Source organism: Pseudonaja textilis, chromosome 5 (genome assembly GCF_049901715.1).
Source record: "Pseudonaja textilis isolate UNSWEBS1 chromosome 5, rPseTex1.2, whole genome shotgun sequence".
Taxonomy (NCBI): domain Eukaryota; kingdom Metazoa; phylum Chordata; class Lepidosauria; order Squamata; family Elapidae; genus Pseudonaja; species Pseudonaja textilis.
This window is the reverse complement of record NC_141994.1, coordinates 12,809,623-12,827,163: the sequence shown is the minus strand read 5'-3', so window position 1 is coordinate 12,827,163 and position 17,541 is coordinate 12,809,623. Positions and strand designations below refer to the sequence as shown.

The 17,541-nt window shown below is 36.4% G+C and overlaps 1 long non-coding RNA gene across 2 annotated transcripts; it reads right to left on the bottom strand.

The window, feature by feature from the left end:
* Nucleotides 1–1,308: 1,308 nt before the first annotated feature.
* Nucleotides 1,309–13,690, bottom strand: LOC148125542 (uncharacterized). Of its 2 annotated transcripts, none has more exons than XR_015743997.1 (3): nt 13,048–13,067; nt 11,102–11,192; nt 1,309–1,347 (listed from the first exon to the last, which is right to left on the bottom strand). It is a non-coding gene; the product is annotated as an uncharacterized LOC148125542 (long non-coding RNA). The 2 variants fall into 2 exon arrangements; XR_015743996.1 differs by lacking the exon at nt 13,048–13,067 and adding an exon at nt 13,549–13,690 and having other exon boundaries at nt 1,329–1,347.
* Nucleotides 13,691–17,541: the final 3,851 nt, after the last annotated feature.

Below are 17,541 nucleotides of genomic sequence, written 5' to 3'. Positions count from 1 at the left end.
ACAACTCAAGGCTTACAACAGAGTGCAACGTAGAAGGGGAGGGGCAAAAAAAACTTTTCATGAATTTAGTAACTCCTAATACAAATCTAACATGGTCACCACTAAACTATCACCTTGAGTTTAAAGTATGGTGGAATAGGTTTGTTTGAAGGAAATGTCCAGGAGGAAGGGGGCTATATGGGGGACAGGCAATCTTAAGGCATGGGGTCACAACAGGAAAGTCAAGCCCCTTAATTCACCTTCCCCTAATTTCATACAGACACCCCATTGCAATACAATTTTTGGATTGGAAGTTCAAGATAGATGTCTTTATCTTAGCCTAGGATTGTGTCATATAGTACTTTCTAAAGACTGACCAACACCTTGAATTAAACCTACTGAATATTACACCTTTGTAGTAGAGCGGCGGAGACACGAGACTGAAGCCAGAGCGAACGTTTTAAGAGTCCTGTTAAGGGCTGAAACTAAAATGTCATCGAAGTAAGGGACAACCCCTGGGAGACCTTGGAGAATCCTTTCCACGAGGGACTGGAAAATACCTGGGGCTACACTAACACCAAATTGGAGGCGTTTGCATTTAAACGCCCCCCTATGAGTGACTATGGTTTGAAGCTCAGCTGTCTGATCATCAACAGGGAACTGCTGGTATGCCTGGGACATGTCTAATTTTGCAAAGATGGTGCCGGGTTCGAAAGAGTGTAATAAGTGTTGGATCACAGGGACAGGGTATGCGCTGACCTGCAGATAACGATTGAGGGTGGTCTTGTAGTCAGCGCAGATTCTCACACTGCCATCTTTCTTGAGTGGGGTGACTATGGGGGTCTCCCATTTTGCAAAATCAGTTGGCTCTAAGACCCCTTGCTTTAGTAGCTTATCTAATTCCAGATCTAGCTTTGGGCAGATGGCAAAGGGTACTCTGCGTGGCTTGAGGCAAAGGGGAATTGCCTGGGGGTCTACAGTGAAGGAGATGGGGTGCCAGAATAACAGCCCAACTCGCTGCTAAAAACATCAGGATAGTCTTTGAATAGGGTGTCTACGTCTGAGGTTGAGACAGCATGGATCCCAGTTATGCTAAGGCCGAGGTAGGGGAACCAATCTAGTCCCAGCAGACTTGGGAGGGCACCATTAACAACCACCAAAGGCAAATGGCCTTTAAAACCTTGGAACTGAACTAAAAACTTGCCTTTCCCGAGGACAGGAATGTTCTTGCCCTGGTAGTCTCGCAGGGACAGGTGGCACTTCTGTAGCTTCTTTTTGACAGCCTTCGGTGGATCTTCTTCAGGGTCTCCCAGGAGATGATTGAAAGTGCAGATCCTGTGTCCACCTCCATCCTGCAAGGCTTACCTTCTAGGAAAACAAAAATACTTATTTTATTAGGGGTTCTGGAAATGTGGTCTGTGTGGTAGCAAGTATAACAGTCCTCCACTTGCCTTTGAAAATTAGCAGTAGGTTGAGGTTTCTGAGGGAAGGTTCGCCCTGCTAGGCAGACCCTAGCTAGGTGGCCTTTTTTGACAGTTTAAACAAATTGCATTCCTGAACCTGCAGGATGCTCTAGTGTGGGAACCTCCACAGCCTGGGCAAAAGGGAGGCTGTTTGGGGGAAGTTGTTTCTTTGCCCTGCTCCTTCTTGTGAAGGTTTTAGTTGCCTGAGGCGGTTTATGTCTGTAGTGCCTATGGGATCTTCTTCAAGGGAAACTTCTTCAGAGTGAATAGTGGAGCTGCTGGGTCTGATAGGAGCCCCTTGTATTTCTGCTGCTGATTGGGCAGAGAGCTCAGCAGCTTGAGCTTCCTCTATAGCTAAAGCTAGGGTTAAGTCCTTTTTGGCTAGTAAGCGTCTTTGAAGCCTGAGGTCCCTAACTCCACATACAATCTGATCTAAAAGCATGTCTTCTAGATAGTCTCTGAATCCACACTGTAAGGCAGCTGATCTCAGAGCTGCCATATACTCACTAATTGACTCCCCCTCAGCCTGCTTCCTAGTTCTGAAGGCATGTCTTCTAGCTATCTGGGAGGGCTTAGGTGAGTAGTGATTGGTAAGAATCTCTTGGAGTTCTTCCCAAGGGAGATTCCTGACAGAGCGAGGGCAACTAGTGCTGTAGCGATGTCAAAAACCGCAGCCCCACAGTAACTAAGGAAGAAGGCTTTTTCCTGAGCTCAGCAGCGTCTGTTAGACCGATAGCGTCAAGGAAGTAGATGAATCGGTTTCTGTATGACTCCCACGTTTCCTCGGCTGGCTTGAAGGGTGGGAATGTCGGGTTGGTATTCATCTTGAGGCGGCAGGGCTTGTCACCTCAGCGGCTGTGACTTGAAAAACCGCGCTCTTAAAAGAGCGTTTTGCGGCTGCGCCTGTCAGGCGGCGTCTGTCTCCTCAGCTTGAGGAGGCTTTTAAACTTTCGCGCTCTTGGTGAGCGCCGGCGGCTGCGGCTTCAGCGCCCGTGACTTTGCTCTTTTGTAGTGACCAGCTCTTCGTAACGAACGTCTGGTAGCCTCTTATTGGTATCCCGCCCTCGTCGCCAGTGTAGTAGAGCGGCGGAGACACGAGACTGAAGCCAGAGCGAACGTTTTAAGGGCTTTATTCAGTTGAATAAAGGGTTGCCGCGTCTGCCTGGCTAACTCGGCAGATCAGCTGGCGGCAACAGCTGATGCCATCTGACAGCTCCCTTTTATAGCCGGCTGTCAGATGGCTTCAGCCAATGGGAGCGGTCGGCGCTCCCGCTTGAACGACTGACCTGGTTGGGGACTCCAACCAGTCCTATAGACACAACAACCTTAATACAGCATTTCTCAAACTATGAATTGAGAGCATCAAAGGTTTGTAAGGTGACAGATTTTTAAAAACAATTTTTATTCAGTTTTTCACATAAAAACAAAAATCTCTTTTTAGTGGACAACATATTTCTGGGTCATCACTTTTACATACAAATATGACAGCAATTATACATTCATATATGCATACTTAATTCTATTATTACCTTTTCCATTCCAAATTTTCAGTGAGGTGAGAAACAAACAAATTAATTCTAACCTCTTTCATTAATCTCAATTGAAACATCTTTTTGTTTCATTTCATTTTTTTCAAATATAATCCTTTAACATTTATTTTAAAAATAAAGATAAACAATATATGCTTGCCTAATAATAATAATAATAATAATAATAATAATAATAATAATAATAATAATAATAATAGGTTACCAACGTCTCTTCTTCCTTTTAATAGTCCATGTTAATTTATTAATTTGAGTGGTTCTTTAGTCTGTCATATTCCCTTCCATCACACATTCTTTTTATAAATTCTAGATTAATATAAGTTTTAACACTAAAGAAAAAAAAACAAGTATAGGTTTCCCCCCTTTTACTGCTTTGAGTGTGACACCTCAGTGGTTAAAATGTACCTTTATTCCCTCATCTTGATTTCCAATAAACCATTATTTTTAAGAAGTTCAATAATAATCATTACATCTTTTCATTTGGATTCCGCAACATATTTTTCCCCCTTAACTTTTAATAAGAGTTATCAGTATCTATCCCTCCTTTAATAATCTATATTACCCTATTTTCTAAATATTTTTAATTGCAGATATATTCTTGTTACCCCTTGTCACCCTGCAGAATCCCCTTTTTAATTCATCAACCATTATCTCTGAGAAAATGATTTCTTTTCAACATTTTACTATTTCCATATTTCTTTATTTCATGCACCTATTTCTTACTGCTTCTCCTCCCCCTCTTTTCCCCATAACTTTTCTTATTCCAGTTTATATCCCTCTCTTTCTTAATATCTTCCTTTCCCTTTTCTGCTGGATCTTTCTGCCTTTCCCGACTTCACAGGTATTCCCCTTTTTGATTGCCTTCTTAAATCTCAACTTTTTAGCCTTCCTTCTTTCCCCACTTCTTTGTAGCGTTCTTTGTGTTAATTGTCTGTTTAAAATATCTTCTCCTTGAATCGACTCCTCCTCCTCTGAAGCTCTTTCTTCTTGTTCTTCAATTGCCATTGCCATTTTTTCTAACACAGAGCAAAGTGATTCGCCTCTTTCCTGTAGTAATTCTCTCATATTTTTAAGTTCCACTTTTAATTCCTGAAGAGATATCATCAATTACAGACTCTTATATTTTATGATCGTTCAAGTCCACAAAAAACACTTTTACTTTCCTTCTTTCTTCTTTCAATTTTCTAAAGTTCTCAATTATTCCTGCCCAGGGTCTATACCCAAAACATCAATCAATCCCACAGTCAGTCTTTCCTTGCTTTTTTCTTTATTCTAGTTCTGCTTTCACTTTCTAAGATTCTTACTTTGTTTCAATATTTCTTTAATGTTATATCCACACAAGTTTATTCAGAAACAGGATGCTTTCCCTTTTGTTTGAGCTCAAGTTTTTGTCAGAAGGTGACACTCTCCATTATACAAAGTCTTCACCTTTTCCCCCTATTTTTTTATTTAGGGTTTTTTGAACCTCAATATTCCAGTCTCCAATTTGTAAATGTTATTATTATTATTTTTTGACAATCTTAAGTCCAGCTTTATTTTATGCCTGTTTATTGCCAAAATATTTTAGTCCAGTTTAGTTAAATTTTTAGTTCCAGCTTCTTCCTTTCCCTGTTCGAAGCCCCACTTAGCTGTCAAAAATATTTTCTTATTTTTTTTCCTGTCCCTTTGTAATTTTGCTGCTCACTTTTCTTTTCTTAAAAATTCAATGTTACCTTAATCCTGGGGTACTTTTGTTTAGTTGTGTCACCCAGTTGTCCCGATTCAGATGTTATCCACCTCTTTCTTCCTTCCTGCACAAATCTTAGTCCAGCTGAGACTTCCTCTTCAGGGTGGCCATTTTAGACCACTGCTGCAGTCATCTTAGGGGGGGGGGGAGACCAAACCCAGGAGGGGAGATGCAGCTCCCCTAAATGTGGCTTGCAGCTTCCCCTTAGTCCACTGCCCCTCCAAGGCAGCTTCAGACCCTAATCACGATGATCGGGGCTCTCCAATGAAAGAGCATGGACCATAGCCACAGAGAGTTGTGATCTATGGTCTGTCAGTGAGGAGGGGTCAACCCAGAAATTCATAAGGTGACAGTTTTAAGAAAGTTTTAAGTCATCTTTAAAAAACAAAACAAAGTTATCAGGTATGAACCATCAAGCTGGGAGCACTGTCAAAATGAGCTCTCATTTTAACAAAATATTAAAGGGTTTTTGTAAAAAAAAAAAAGATAAAATATTTGACATTAACCTGACAACTATGACTTGTATGTTGTATCAAAACAATTATGTTAAGATGTGTAATGAAGTTTTTAAAAAAAGTATGTGAAGGTGGAAAAAATTACAACTGTCATTGTTGGGGAGAATTTTGGTGATCAAGATGAATATTTTACCTAGAATGCTATTTTTGTTTCAAACAATATCTGTTTTGACAACTGATGTATTATTTAAACAATGGCATATATATATAGAGAGAGAGACATGTTGTTTTTCCAGGTGAGGTCTTGACATATGATAAAAACAGTGGTGGGATTCAATTTTTTTTACTACTGGTTCTGTGGGTATGGCTTGGTGGGCTTGGCAGGGGAAGGATACTGTAAAATCTCCAGTCAGAGGTGGTATTTGCTGGTTCTCTGAATTACTCAAAATTTCTGCTACCGGTTCTCTAGAACTGGTCAGAATCTGCTGAATATCACCTCTAGATAAAAGGCATATGAGGCATATGATAAAAGACTGCATATGCTGAGAATTAGAAGCTTATTGGAACTAGAATGACATGATATGAGAGTTGGGTGGTATTGCTATTTATGTTATGACAAAGCTAAAGTTAAGATAGATTTTAAAAATAATTTTATCAGATGTGTCAAACTGAGCAGATGGAAAATATATAAACCTAAGTTGTGTCCAAAAATATCTTTATGGCTGTCACCACAAAAAGCATATTACAGAATAGAAATAATAACTAAATATAAATGGTTAACCTATGGTGATATATTTGAATTCTTCCGGGGAGATCTTAAAATGAAATTGAGAGGTTTTGATATCAAAAGAACATATATATAAACAATTTTCCTGGGTAAAATTGCTAGAAAGATTTGAAGTAGATGAAAAAAAAAAGTGTTTTGAATACAGGTATGGTAAGATTGAATTTGAAATAGAGCTATGCACGAATGGTGAATACGTTATTGCTAAAATTTTCTGAAATTTGAAACAGAAAAGGAGCCATTGAAAGAATGTACATGGGCTAAAAATACTATACAAACGGTACAGTGAAAAAATATGTGAACAAAAGGGATGACATTTACATTGCACTATGTTATAGAGAATTATTATAATATGATGTGTCATTGGCATTTGTCACCAGAAAATTGTGTAAAATGTACAAGGTATATTAAATCTATGTTGGAAATGTGAACAACAGAGGGGATTTTTTACCATGCTTGATGGACATGTAAAAAAGCTAAACAATTTGAATTCAAATACAGACATCTATTCAGAAGATTCCAAAGGCTAATGTGTAATTGAAACCAGAAATATTTCTTTTGTGACCAATGGCTAAACAGCTGAAAATTCCTATGAAATTCATATGATAAGGAAAGCAAAATTTTCATATACACAAAGATGTGACATTATCAAAAAATAAAAGAGTGGTTGGTGAAGTTAATGTAGCTGGCTAAGAGGGTGAAAGTAACAATTAGAGAAAAAAACACTGGTTCATTTCAACACTGTTTGGAAGCCTCTTCTGAACCTTTTGTGTGAAACAGAAACAGAACAGAAAAAAAAATGAAGTTATAATTTATGGATTTGATAATTTAAAAAAAATAGTTAATAGAAAAAAATGTTATAAACTTAAAATAAATGCTCAGTGTAAATGTATGGTTACATCTGTTGTAAAGCCATTTTTGTTTTTGTTTTTCTTTTTTCCCACACTTTTGACATTGTTCTAAATCTTTTGCTCTTTATTGTTTCTCTTTTCTATTTCAATTATTACTTATCAATGATTTTTATCTCTTTATTTTGAAATTTTACAAAGCCATTAAGAAAGAACAAATCAGTTTTCTATCGAGAAGTAGGGTAGCATATTATTTGTGATTTATCGTGTGAACTCAACTATTGTGGTTTGTAAGCCATAGTTTATAACCAAAGGCAACGTGTTGACCTAATCATGACTATAACCATGCAAGTTCATTTGTCATTCTAGAGGGTCACATTAAATGTAACATTTAAATGAGTCAATTTATAGCACAGGATTGCGGGAAGAAACACAAGTGGAGGGAATATTATGTATATATTGAATGTAGATAGCTGCCCATCTCACCAACACCTCTGGGTGACATACAACAAAACTAAAACAATAAGTAAAAAAAACCCCATGCATCAATATTAATTATAAAAAAAATTAAAAGTACAAAAAACAGAATAAAGCCCCATCATCTAACTGACAGAAATCTACTAGCATTATAAACAACACAGTGAGCTCCTGGATAGAAGGTATGAAATATATTCTCAAATAAATTAAATTCACATATACATCCATGCAATCAAGTCAGGTGTCTGAGGACCAACAGTAGAAAATAGCAAATCACAAATCTATTGACTTTGAGGTGGATTGATTGATTGATTGATTGATTGATTACAATTCATCTTTCCCTAAAGTCCCCAGGTGGAAGACTAAGGTTTAGTCTTAAACATGATCTTTCTGTCCAAGGCTTATTCTCTCTTATGAGCCATTCGTTTCAAAGTAAAGATAATTTCTAGTCCAAAGTATTTTTCTATTTGAACAATTTGGATGGATTTTAGTTATCAAGTAGGACTTTCTCTTGCTTATAAAACCCAGGTTATTAAATTATTTTCATTCTCCAAATTGTTACACTTTGTTAGTAATGTTTATATTTCTGCATTTGTGTTCTATAACAAAATAAAAAAGTTTACAAATATATTTTTTTTCCTATTTGATGGCCATGCTACTGATTTTAATATAACCATTTTGCAGTCAATAATATTTTCCCATTTCCTTTCCCTCAACTTGTCACCATGGATACTGCTTAGAGCAGTTCCACAGATCATATAATCTTGCGCAATTTCAGCTGTGTTTGTGTAACTGCTAAAAAGTACACAGAAGAACAAATAATCCTTCACTGTTATTTCCCCCCACCCACCCACCCACTTCTTTTCAGCCTTTGAAAGGATTGGATTCAAATCATTTCACTCGCTTGCAATCACCTTTCTTCACTGTCATTCCTAAAAAAATAAAAATAGAAAACAAGGGAGCAAAAGATTATGTAATGAATAAATAGTAACAATTCTTTTGACTTCAGGCAGACAATTGTAACAAAAAGCCTAAATTAGGAATAGCAGCATTTTTAAAAAAAAATTGCATAATGAAAGGTAACAAAACTTTTTTTTTTTCATTACAAAGTATAACTTTTAATTTTTTTTATATCCAGCTGTCGGCTCATGGTAGGCTCAAGGTAGGCATTTCACACTACATAAATATAGCAAAATATAATTTCAGTAAAACTATAAGACCTGATATCAATTTATTGGAGACTACAACAATTCAACCTGAAGGCATGCCAGATCTATAGTTTTAATTATTTGAGATCTGAACTGGGAATGTATTAAATGGATGTGTTCTATGCCAACAGAAAACTATTTTTCTTGATATTTTAAAATTTGCAGGAGGCTAAAAATGAACAATTGGTCAACTGAGTCTCATTTACATAGAAAAGAAAATGATCCTCAAATTAAAATTTTTGAAATTCAATTTGATATGCATCCAAAAAATTAAAGAATTTTTTTAATGCATACATTAAAAGCTTTTGTTTTTAAGTAAGAATTAAGTAATTAGTTTTCATTTCTCTGTTAAGCAACCTTCTTTGACTGCTCATATTTGATGTGAGTAAGTCCAAGGAAGTACTTGTCATGATGTATTGGCATTTACCTGAAAGTGAGAGTTGCAATTTGCTGGAAAGGTCATTATAGAATAAAAGCCACCACATACACACAAATACCCACCTATACATATTGTCCTATCTTATAATTATACTAAATGCCAGCACCTCATTTCTCAACCATGAGGAATTTTTATCAAGCTCAAAGCTTCCCCTACTGAAAGCCCTACAGGCAGTAATTCACAAACATTGATGTATAATAATTGAAATTATTTGAAGAAAGCTAATAAAAACAAATTCTAGTGGCTGCCAAGTAGAAGATTCAAACATTATTTATATAAAAAAATAATAAATAAATATATAATATATAAATAATATATAAATATATAATAAATAAATATAATAAATAAATAAAAAAACTTGAACTAAGCTGCCTATGATTAGACTTAAGTGTAAATTATCTGCTACAATGTCCTACCAGTCAATGATTACTTCAGCTTCAACCACAGCCAATACAAGAGCACACAACAGATACAAACTCAATGTAAACTGTTCCAAACTTGATTGCAGAAAGTATGACTTCAGCAACAGAGTGGTCAATACCGGGAATGCACTACCTGATTCTGTTGTTACATCCTCTAACCCCCATTCTTTTAACCTCAAACTAACCACTATTGACCTCATCCCATTTCTAAGAGGTCTGTAAGGGGCGTGCATAAGTGCACTATCGTGCCTACCGTCCCTGTCCTATTGTCCCCATTTATTCATACCTATTTCCTGTATTCTTACTCATGTTTATACTTGTATCTATTATCTTGTGAGCAATTGACAAATCAAATCAATCAATCAATAAATAAAACATAAAAATCGATTCTTGCACCTACTCCTCTATTCCCACAGGACAAAGAACCTTTTAGCTTTGATAGCTAAAGAGCTTGAACAAAAATCATTATATATGTTAACTTACATGCAAAAAAATGGAAAGACATACTGATTCCCAAAATGGAAGAGTGGATGGTAAAAGTGATGGAGTTGACATACATGGTAAAATTGGCTGTTGTAATTAAAGAAAACTATTTATTTACTTTTGTTTCCATTTGGAGACCACTTCTGGATTTTATACTTGAAACTAAAAAAACCAAAACTTTAATTTTAGCTTCTGATAATTAGATAATTAGGATGATCTCCTCTGTATTTTCCCTTTACTTTTCTCATTTTTTTGTTTCCATTTGTATTTTATACTATAATAACTTTAATATTAAAAAGCTGACCCTGTCCATCTGCATGTTCCTGGTGGTCCCAGCAGAAATATGATTTTTGCATACACACATGTGTGCGGACAACCTGGAGCAGACTTCAAAGACATTGCACAAGATTTTCCAAGATAGCTGCTTTAATGACACATGCTTGGCTTATTCTAATGCTCACTGAAGCTTTTGCAATTGGAATTAAAGCTTAAGGCAGTTTGATTAACACATTAAGAATCCAAAGCATGTCTTTTCTGGACACTCATTCTTATTTGCACTGAAGTAAGATATTTGCTGCTCAGCTTTGGAAGGTCACATATCCTTGCCTTTGCTTGCCAAGCTTAATCAATATGAACTACAGGTCTGCACAACAGAACAAATATCTGCTGTTTCATCTCTTCTTGCCAGAAGAACTAGTCTGCTAATTCCAGGTCTCCTCTTTCATCTAGGGCAGACTCTTTCCTCCATTCATAATCATTACATCACTGTGCATATGACAGTGACAATTGTGTCATGCCCCTGTCAGAATCTGATTCAGAGGGGAAGGCCAGGCAGCTGACAGGGAGTGGGAGTGTGGCTCCTTTGGCTGTGGAAGAAACTGGGGAAGGGTAAAGTCCAGCTGGGCAAAGCAGAGGAGAGGTAGAGCAAGGGAGAGGGAATTTGGAGGAAGACCCAGGCCCACCCCTCTTCATCCTAGGACACACAGGGAAAAGCTGAGAAGGGAGCAACATGAGTTGCATGGCTTACAGGGAGGAAAGGGACCTGATTCCCTTCATTAGCTGCAGCTGAGAACATAGTGTTTAAAAACGGAAGCTTCTCACAACAAGTTGTTGGGAGCAAATTGTGAATTATCTGGCTTCGTCGAGGCTTATCTGTGTTCCTGGCATCTTCCCAACTGTGTGTGTTTTGCTGTGCTTTCAAGTTTACAATTCCTTCTCCTTCCCTGTCTAGTTAATTACTGCAGCGTGGTTTGTTTGGATTTTTACTTACAGTTTGTATGTACTTTGTTTTCGGACTGAATTTCTTCTACTTAAAGACTGTTCCTGGGAGAGTTTTTCTTCAGCCGAAGGTAACCTGAACACTGGGGGCAAAGTTGGAGATAATAAAGAGACTCTTCTTGCTTATTTGATTGTGTTGCCTTTGTGCCATACCCCAGGTCATCACAATTGTCCCTGGTGACAAGTTCACAGTGAAGCAACTTTAATGTAGTTATATGAGACTGATAGGGCAATCTTAGCAAAAAATGATCTTTCTGTCACCTCTTTCAAATCAGCTAATGGCATGTTGTTCTTTTTTTAATGAGACTTAGCCCTGCTTGATATACTTGGCCTCAGGTATTCCACCAGAGTCTTCAAGGAAGTCAGTAGGGAATGAGATGAAAGGAGAAGGGCAACACCTATTGGATTAAAATTAATTAAATGGCCATCAGCTCTTCACAGCACTCATTGCAGTGATTTATGTGCACTTGCCACATTCAATCAATACTAAAAATTCATGTGTTCAATATGAAAAAAAGTACAGCATAACTTATGGGCCTAGGACGTAAGTTAACGAACACTGTCAACATACTACAGCAAACAAATTTATTTTATTTTTCATGCATGGGTGGTTTTTTGTTTAAATAATTTTAATATTAACATCTAGTTGCCATTTTCATAGTCAGAACATATTTTCCCTGGCATGGGCTAAGCTCTAGTTGCATCTACTAGAGCATATTTCTAAGGAAATAGATAGATGATAGATAGATAGATAGATAGATAGATAGATAGATAGATAGATAGATGCCAAATTTCCAGGAGCTGGAGGAATTTACCAAATTAGTTTGTTTATGTAATTAACATTACATGAAAGGCAAGTTTCAGACTTTTTTCTAAGTCTGAATCTGAACATATTACTATTGAGAACATCTGCAAATAGGCTACGTAACAGATGATTGGATGTTCTAAAATGTCCCTATCTTCAGAAAAAAGCAAAACAAAACAAGAAACTAATATGACATTTATATACAAATATTTGTAATATTCTGGAATAGATGTAAAGCAATCAAAGTTCAGCAAAGCATTTGACAAGGTATCCTGTGACATTCTGATAAGAAAAGTAGTTAAGTGTGGGATAAAATTAATCCTGACTGTGTATATATTTCACCCTAAAATCAGCCTGGAATGAGATATTAAGTGAAATGTCAAAGGGTTAGTCAGGGATCCCTCTAACATTTTTATTAATGATTTTTGTTGCAGAAGTAGAGATAATCAGTGTCTATTGAATTGTATCACAAAATTGCTTTGGATAGCTAATGCTCTAAAAGTCAGAAATAAAACTAAACATGGTATGAATATATTTTGGAAATGGAATGCAAAGAACAGTGAAAATTAATAGACTTCAAATGCTTGGGAGTAGGGTGACACTGAGCTTGAAAACCTGGATATAAAGCACAAACTAGATCTGGAGTGGGTGGGCGGGCCCAACAGCTGATCGTCAGAGCAAACTGGTTCACTCACAGCTGATCCTCAGAGCTACTGGTTTGCCCAAACTGGGCCGAACTGGTAGAATCCCACCCCTGAGTGCATTACGAGGAATGCTGACATTTAGTCTGCTCTGCTGTCTGCATGCTAAAGGGCAGAACAGAGAACCATGGATTAAATTAGAGGAAAGCAGAATCTCAATGAACACAAGGGAAAACGCCCAAACTGTAAGAAAAATTTAACAGTGGAACCAAATCACAGAGTTATGACTTCTCTTAAACTGTTCACAGAGGCTAGAGAGTTGCTTGCTGCAGTTGGAATTTGGGATTTCTGTACCAAGCAGGGAACTGGGACTTTAACAGTTAAATAGCTCCTTCTTATTATTATATAGCACAGTTACTGTAAAAATGGCATTTTAACATTTAAGTGTTATAGAAGCACTTAACTTTCTATATTTTTTTAAAAAAGAATTACCGTCCTGATTTCAACTTTTCATTCGCAGGTACAGCAGTGAAGAAAGAGCACAAAGCCATGGGGCAATCAAATTGGAGAAAAGTTCAGTTGCATGAACTTTGACCTATTCTCAGTTCAAATTGATTGTATGCAGAAGATTCATGTTCTACTACTCTTTACACAAAAATGAGTTGTTATTCCTGGTTTAAAAAAAATGAAATTTCAAAGGCAACCTGGAACTGATTCCACATATTCTAAATCCAAAACATGTTGCTAAATTGATAATTGGCCATATTGACAAATCAAATATTTTTACGTCAGTTTCCCCCAATCACCTTATACTGAGCATCTAAAATATCTGAGGGACCCGCTTCTTATTTTCAGCTAGAGCATCTTAACTCACATATAACAGTGGGACTTCTAATCAAATAGCCACACATAAATATATTGATTTCTAGATTGCAAAGACTTTGTTTGGATTGCAAGAAGTAAACCCTTTGTGTTAAATGAATGCCTCCTCACCTCTCTATTCTTTGAATGACAAATGGTGAGTCTTGTAGAAGCCATCACTGAGAAATTATGCTTCTTGCTAAGTCTGTGATAAAAAAAATAAAGGCTTCTTTATAATCTTGTCATTCAACGTGTCATCACAGTGCCCAAGGAAATGAACAGCTCAGAGATGACAGGACACTAGCTAAGGTTTTGCTTCCAACTTATTGATCTCAAAATGAAATATAGGTTTCAGAGTTTCCCCTAATCAATACTGGTATCACAAAAATTCTATTTGTGATGTACAAAGGTTATATTCTATGTTTTCATTTTAGGCTTCCCAAATATTTTTTTTTCAAATATTGTTTACTTTTTCTTAATTCTTAATTATAATTTCTTAATTATTCATTTCTGATGCAATGCATTCTTCTCATCTCATCCTGTCTCTAATTTCAACAGAGAAGCTAATGCAATGGCCATCTTGCTGCCTAGAAATATGATCCATTGAACAATTTTATTAACTCCACATTTTATTATGATTAATACAATATAATGAAAATGTTTTCCTTTTTCATTAACTTTGAAATAAAAGAGAAGATAACGTGATGGAAATCTAGACTTTTTTAAAAAAAAATCAATGTGTAATCTGCAAGAATCATACTGAATTGTTTTATTGGCTATTCAGAGATATCAGAAATCCCATGCAAATACATTCTACCCTCTTGAATCCTTTGCTATCATCTATGTCTTCCATTTTCACTCACCCTATACTTTTGGTCACTATCTAGAGCAGGGGTGTCAAACTTAGGTCATCACACCTTTGTCATGTGCTGTATCATGACTTTTTTCCTTTCCTCTAAACTGGGCATGGGCATGGCCAACACATGACACATCCAGTTTGACAGCCCTGGTCTAGAGTATACTACAACTCTAGAAAAACACTTCCTCAAAAAAAGTGCTTGAATGAGCAGAGATGGATAAGAGTTAAAAGACAAGCAGGAAACAGGATATTTTAAGATTTGGGACATATGGTATGAGTGACTAAAGGAGAAAAGTAAAGAATATGTATAAAAGTTACTTAAGAATTGCAGGAAATGTATATATCAGGAATTTTAAAAAGGTAAATAAAACTGTAAAAAAAATTAGGGAAATATACCAGGAATTCAAATTGAAAATGAAAATATTACTATGGAAATAGGAAAGAAACTAACTCTGAAGCACTGTCAAAAACGGAAATGTGGGGTAAATGTTTGAAAAATGTGTGATAAAGATTATATATATATATATATATATATATATATATATATATATATATATATATATATATGTATGTATGTATATATATATATATATATATATATATATATATATATTGTGTGTGTGTGTGTGTGTGTGTGTGTGTGTGTGTGTGTGTGTGTGTGTTTCTGAGGTTCTCAGGTATTTGTATGTGGCTCTTTGGTTCTCAGAGAAGCAAGAGCCGAAGACAGAAGCCTGAAGATGATGAATGAGACTTCATCGAAACGTTTAGATACTGAATCTTACGTGGAGAAAACCGAACAACCAAAGATCCATACATACATATATATATTCTTAAGTTTTTGTGGGTATTTATAAGTATGGTATTTAGCTTTGTTTGGGTATTTTCCCACATCATTATAGTTGTGCTTTTAAAGTTGTAGCCACACTTCAGCAGAATCTCATCTGCAATCATCAGGGTCTGTATTGTGTTTGTCTGTGAGTCAGTCTTTCACAGCCATTTCTGTTTTAAATTTGGTGCTAGCCTACTGCTGTGCCAGAATGGTTTCATCTTCATCCTGATTGCTTGGGAGTCTTGGTCTGTGTTTATTGGTCTTGCAGTTTGCTGTGTTTTGCTTGATTGGTGTTTCTAATATCTTCTGTCTGTTTCGTAGCTTTTTTTTTGTCTTGATTGGCTGGCAACATTGTGTTTCCTATGTTGGAGGCTTTCAGTGGCTTCGGGTAAATGGGTGGCTATCATTTATTAGGAAGCTAAGTTTCATCTGGATGCCTGGTTGGGGTGTGTTTGAGCTGGAGATATTGGGGGGGGCGGTCTGTTTGTGCACAGGTGTTTGCTTGGTTTGTGGTGTGGATATTTTTTTTGTTTGTGAGTGCAGGTTTCCAGATAATTGACAGTCTGATGGAGTCATCTCTTCTATTCATGCTTTCAGGTCTTTTTTCAATCTCTATGGCTTCTCTGATAGTTCTGTAGCTGGGGTTTTCTATAGTGGCTAGGGTTCTGGTGCCATTGAAGTCGGTGCTATGCTTTCATGTGTTGGACTAGTGAGGAAGTGTGTTCCAGCTTTTTGACTGCATTTTTGTGTTCATCTATGTGGGTACTTATTCTTCTACTGGTCTGTCAAAGGAATGTGGCAGGGCATGATGCTCAGGGGACTGCACCAAGACTCCCAACCAATCAGGATGAAGAAAAAACCATTCTGGCACAGCAGTAGACTAGCACCAAATTTAAAACTGAAATGGCTGTGAAACCCTGACTCACAGACAAACACAATACACAAGCCTGATGATGGCAGATGAGATTCTGCTGAAACATCACTACAACTTTAAAAACACAACTATAAATGATGTGGGAAAATACCCAAACAAAGCTGAATACCACACATACATACATACATACATACATACATACATACATACATTTCCTCAGCCTAATTTTGAGCTTTTGATTTTGTAGAAAGGCCCATATCTCATCTCTACTTTAACATTCAACTATATTCCTTAAGCGTGCTTGAACACAAACCAATACCTCATTGGATAATTACAGACACTCTATGGTAAACCTCTGTCTTTGTATATGTTATGTATATGCCATGATCTGGGTTCATGGATTTGGAGCATATCTATGCATAAATGTTATAAGAGTTGGTTCCCTGGCTCATGAAGGTTTATGGATCAGAGAACTGGTTCCCCACAAACAATGAAGAGACCTACCTCCTTGATGGTGCACAGGAGGGCTATTAGAATTAAAATCAGAAAGGCTCACCCCTAAAGTGCATGAGGATATACTGATTCTAAATTTAAAATAGTTGCTGGTATTTTTACAACCCCATTCTATTCATCTCAATATCTTTTGGTAGAGAGAACTCTTAGAATTATACTTGGAAAATAATTATTCTTTTAAGTTTGGGGATGTCAAAGAGTCAAACAAGCATCATACTTGTTAATGCCTGACTAAATTGAACTTAGCCTTATGATATAAATGGTCTGAAATGGATCTCCTACTTGAGTAGATGGTTAGAAGACCTCCAAGGGTCTTCCAACTCTATTATTCTGAGTTCTATCATTCATGATGGTATTTTTTTTCCTCTACCCCTGCTTACGTACAGTTGAATGGTATTAGCTATTATTCCCTGTTGATTAGATCATCCTCCAAACTTTTGCTTGAATATTGTATGGTGGGGAAATTGATTTTGAAGGAGACACTCATTGCCTCTAAAGTCATGGTATTTCTGTAATCCCACTAATTGAGTACTGGTGGATTCTGCAATGGTGTTCAAAGCCAGTTTAGAATCAATGCCCTTATTTACATTGATTGTATTCTTTCAATTCTTGTTTTGTACTTCCAGCCTGCTCCAATGAGTTTCTTTCAGAATGAAATATAATGTACAAGGAATAAATGAAAATGAAATGAACATGGGAATAACAGTTTGTTTTCAAGCAGTAACATGTACCACAGGGAAAAGCACAAGTTCTATAATTGAACATGTGAAATAATAATATGAAATATCTAGATAACACTGAGTTAACTTTCTGATGTTGCATCTATCTTTTATATTTAGTCTCTGTCTAAACCATAACTCCTGGGACTGCAGATCAGTCTAAACTAAATTTGTCAGTCTCACAGCGTTCTTTTTAATGCAATATTTTATTCTGTGTTTGTGCCATATTAGTGTAATTCATAACTTTTTTTAGCATGTATATCTTGTAGCTTACTCTAATAAGTACAGTATTATATGCAACCTTTCCTAGAGGACTTAATTTGTAAAGTAT